The sequence below is a fragment of the Notolepis coatsorum genome, assembly GCF_963971535.1.
Source record: "Notolepis coatsorum genome assembly, chromosome: 4".
Classification (NCBI taxonomy): domain Eukaryota; kingdom Metazoa; phylum Chordata; class Actinopteri; order Aulopiformes; family Paralepididae; genus Notolepis; species Notolepis coatsorum.
The window spans coordinates 17782889-17787618 of record NC_140168.1 but is presented as its reverse complement, the minus strand read 5'-3'; positions in this window follow the sequence as shown (position 1 = coordinate 17787618).

Sequence of the window (4730 nt, the reverse complement as noted above, 5' to 3'; positions counted from 1 at the left end):
AAACCACCCCGAAACACATCACCCCCCCCCCCCCCCCCCCTCAATGGACCCGAAATCCCCCCCATGGAACAGACCAATCACCCACCTTTCCAGTTCGATCACTGACAATGGACACACCTTTTGCCCTTCCTGTATAGACTGTATATAATGTGACCACAATGGTTGATCCAGAGCTCAGTTGGGACACACCGGTCAGTGTCCACTCTGAGGTAGGACTGGGTTTATTAATGATGTTAAGGTAGGACTGGGTTTATTAATGAGGTTATAGGGCTGTGTTTATTAATTAGGTTAAGGTAGGGCTGTGTTTATTAATGATGCTAAAGTAGGACTGTGTTTATTAATGATGCTAAGGTAGGACTGGGTTTATTAATGCTGCTAGGTAGGACTGGGTTTATTAATGCTGTTAAGGTAGGACTGGGTTTATTAATGATGCTAAAGTAGGGGTTTATTAATGATGCTAAGGTAAAACTGGGTTTATTAATGATGCTAATGTAGGACTGGGTTTATAGTGCTGTTAAGGTAGGACTGATTGATTGATTGAACATGGGTATTGCAGAATGGGTACAATACAGTACCGCTCAATACACACTGACAATTGTTAATGCCGATGCAGACCAGAGAAAGACTTTCGTCTTGTTTACATCAGGGTCCCCCATTTTCAATTAATCATAACATATATGACATACATGACATACGGATGTACTGCTACATCTATACATTTAAAACATACCAGATTACAAATACAGTACCGTTTGTGATACAAAACACGTCTAAAAGAGAGTATATACATTTGACGTAGAAACTATACATTGGAGGAGGTTGGGTAGGTGGGGTGGGGGGGGACGACTGTACATTGGAAGTGGTTGGGTGGGGCGGGGGGGGGGACTGTACATTGGAATATCGACGAAACCTTACATGGTCCCAAGAAGAGGGTCTCGTGTATTATTGGGTTAGGAGGACATTTACTGTACATTGGAGGGGGTTGGGTTTGGACATTTACAGGGGCCAGTTTCAAATTGCAGTCTCCCGTAGGTGCTCTTTGAGAGTGGTTTTGAAAGTGGGTAGTGATTCACATTCCTTTACAGCTTTGGGTAGAGCGTTCCACATTGATGTGGCATAATTGCGAAACGTGTTTAGTCCCTTGTTTGAGCCGAATCTGGGTTTAACATGATTTGACTGGGTTTATTAATGCTGTTAGGTAGGACTGGGTTTATTAATGCTGTTAAGGTAGGACTGGGTTTATTAATGCTGTTAAGGTAGGACTGGGGTAGGACTGTGTTTATTAATTTTCTTATTTTTATTTATTTTTATTTAACCTTTATTTAACCAGGAAAGTCACATTGAGATTAAAAATCAATTTTTCAAGTGAGACCTGCCAAGACAAGCTGCAGCAAAGGAATACAAAAGTTGCACATAAATACAAAAAACAACAACAATGAGGTTAAGGTAGGAATGGGTTTATTAACAAGGTTAAGGTAGGGCTTGTTTGATATTATATGCTATTATTGGATGCAGAACAGGATTATTTAGCTTTTGCTTTCATTTAGCTGCATGAATTTGTGTGACGTCCACTCCTTGATGTTTCCCAGACAGTCATTTAAGATAAGATAAGATTAGATAAAACAAGATAAGATAAGATATTCCTTTATTGATCCCCTTGGGGAAATTCAGGCATCATAGCAGCATGGGGGAGAGGGGGGAGAAGGGGAGGTACAGGTACATGTAGTCTGGTTAAACCAGTGGGGTCATCTGTGGTGAGTGGCAGGTAGATCTGGATATCGTCGGCATAGCAATGGAAGGAGATGTGCCGAGTGATGATCTGACTTGACTACATAGCATGTAGAGGCTGAAGAGAATGGGAGCCAGGATCGAACCCTGTTGGACTCCGTGCACGGTTTGCTTTCTGAGAGGAGCAGTTTGTTAGGCTCACAGAGAAGGTTCTCTTTTCAAGGTAGGACTTGAACCAAGCGGTGTTTGTGATGCCAGCTTGTTGGAGGCGGTTAATGAGGATGGTGTGGTCAATTGTGTCGAATGATGGGACTGAGTTTATTAATGAGGTTAAAGGTAGGACTGGGTTTATTAATGATGTTAAGGTAGGACTGGGTTTATTAACAAGGATAAGGTCTTGTTTATTAATGAGGTTAAGGTATACTGGGTTTATTAATGGGGTTATAGGGCTGAGTTTATTAAGGTAGGACTGGGTTTATTAATGATGTTAAGGTAGGACTGAGTTTATTAACGAGGATAAGGTAGGGCTTGTTAAGAGGTTAAGGTAGGACTGGGTTTATTAAGGTAGGACGGGGTATTAGTAATGAGGTTAAGGTAGGACTGGGTTTAGTAATGAGGTTAAGGTAGGACTGGGTTTATTAAGGTAGGACTGGGTCTATTAATGAGGTTCAAGTTCTTTATTTGTCAAATACACAACAATACAGGGGGCATTGCAGGTAATGAAATTCTTGTGTTTCGAGCTCAGACTCAGTGCGCAATTAAGAAACATCAATGAATACAAGAATGGTAACAATAGGTAGTAGTAGTAACATAAAAAAAGAGGTAAGATAAAATAGTCAATTATTTACAGAAAGTGTCTTGTGTGTAGTGTATGTGCATGATAAGGTGCAGTGCACCTCCAAAAAAATGCATGTGTGCGTTCCTATGTGTCGCCCATCTTGCATGTGTGTGTTCGTTGCATGACAATGTAGCACAAATAAAGACTTCTAAACTTCTAAAGTGCAATAGCAATATACAAAGTACAAGTGATTAAACTGGAGTAAATGAGTACTACTGAGTAATAATGCTAATCAGATGTACAGAGTTGTAGTTATATACAGTGATATACAGGTATGAAGACACTATGGTAGTAAGTCATACTGGCCAGTAGCGTAACTAGTAAGAGTAGGTAAGGGATATACAGATATAGATATACAGGTATGTAAAAAGGATAATATGCAGGTATATTCAGACAGATAGATAAATATGGTAAATATTCAAGGCGGCTGGGTGGCACAGCGGAGATTGCGCTCGTCACCAATGCAAGAGACTCCGGTCTCGAATCCAGGTGTCAGCATTGCCTCCGGCTTGGGCCAGCTGTCATACTAACTCAATTGGCAGAGTTAGAGGGTGGAAGTCGATGGGTGGGGATTGGACGTTGTGGACAGCGATTCCTACAGGTCGGTTGGGGGACGCCTGCACAGCAGAGACAGGAAGTAGCGGGGGTAGTGTGAGCCTCCCATGCGTTACACCTCGTCAATGAAAATATAACCACCACATCATTCACAGTTACAATCATCAATAACAACTATTGAAATGTAATAGTTATTATATAATAATGATAATAATAATTGTATTCTTTATTTATTCTTACCATATATATATATATATATATATATAAATATATATATCCACATCTGTCTGTACATACCGGCATATAATCCTTGTTACATACTGTATCTGTAGATACTATTGTCATGGACCATGCTCAGGGTACAGACAAAACAAGCGAGACCACACAAGTCGCTTTGGATAAAAGCGTCAGCTAAATGACTAAATGTAAATGTAAATGTACTTGAGGATTTAAAGAAAGTAATTTAATGAACTAATGAAACTATTTACAAAAAAAGAATTAAAGACTGAGTGAATCAGTAATATCCGTGATGTAGTGAGTGCATGGATGTGTGTGGTGTGTGGTGTATGTATATACTCTCTTTTCTGGACTCTTTTTGTATCACAAACAGTACTCTATTTGCAAATCTGGTAATGTCATAAATGTATAGATGTAGCAGTACTGTCTATCTGTATGTCATATATGTTATGATTAATTGAAAATGGGGGACCCTGATGTAAACAAGACGAAAGTCTTTCTCTGGTCTGCATCCCCTTAACAATTGTATGTATTGCGCTGTACTGTACTGTACCCATCCTGCAATCTGTTAATAAAGTTTTCAATCAATCAATCAATCAATAAGGTGAGAATCGAACAAACAAAACCAAATAAAAGCTCATGGCATGGCCAGCTTGGAGGAGAGGGGAGAGACAATAGGAGAAGCCAGTCCTTATATAGCCTTTGAGCTCAGGTATGACTCCTCCTCCTCCTCCTCCTCCTGACACACACCTGAATGGCTGTGAATGACAGACAGGTTAGCACATACACAGACATGCATATCCCTTAGCTAACCTGTAGGAGAGGGATGGGGTTGTCACACATATCTACCGGTATACATGATATCCCATAATTACTTTTACTACACTGCTGGCCAGTATAACTTAATTACTATCATAGTGTCTTTATACCGGTGTCACTGTACATGTTAATACTACAACTCTGTACATAATACATCTGATTAGCACTATTACACAGTAGTACTAATTTATATATTTGATACCCAGTACATTGTATATTGCTGTTGCACTTTACTGTTACATTTACTGTACTCTGGTTGGATGGCAAACTTCTTTTTGTTGTACTGTACTACACGAGACTCTAATAATGGGTGTAGCTGCTCTACCTCTTCCTGCCTTCACATGGTTTTGTCTTAAGTAGGTGTTGATCAGATGTGTTGATGATGGATGCTGATGACTGCCCCCTGTCGCTGGACAATCTGTTCTTTGAGAGACCTGTCCACAGAGTGTGAGTAGAGCTGATGATGTCTCACACACACACACACACACACACACACACACACACACACACACACACACACACACACACACACACACACACACACACACACACA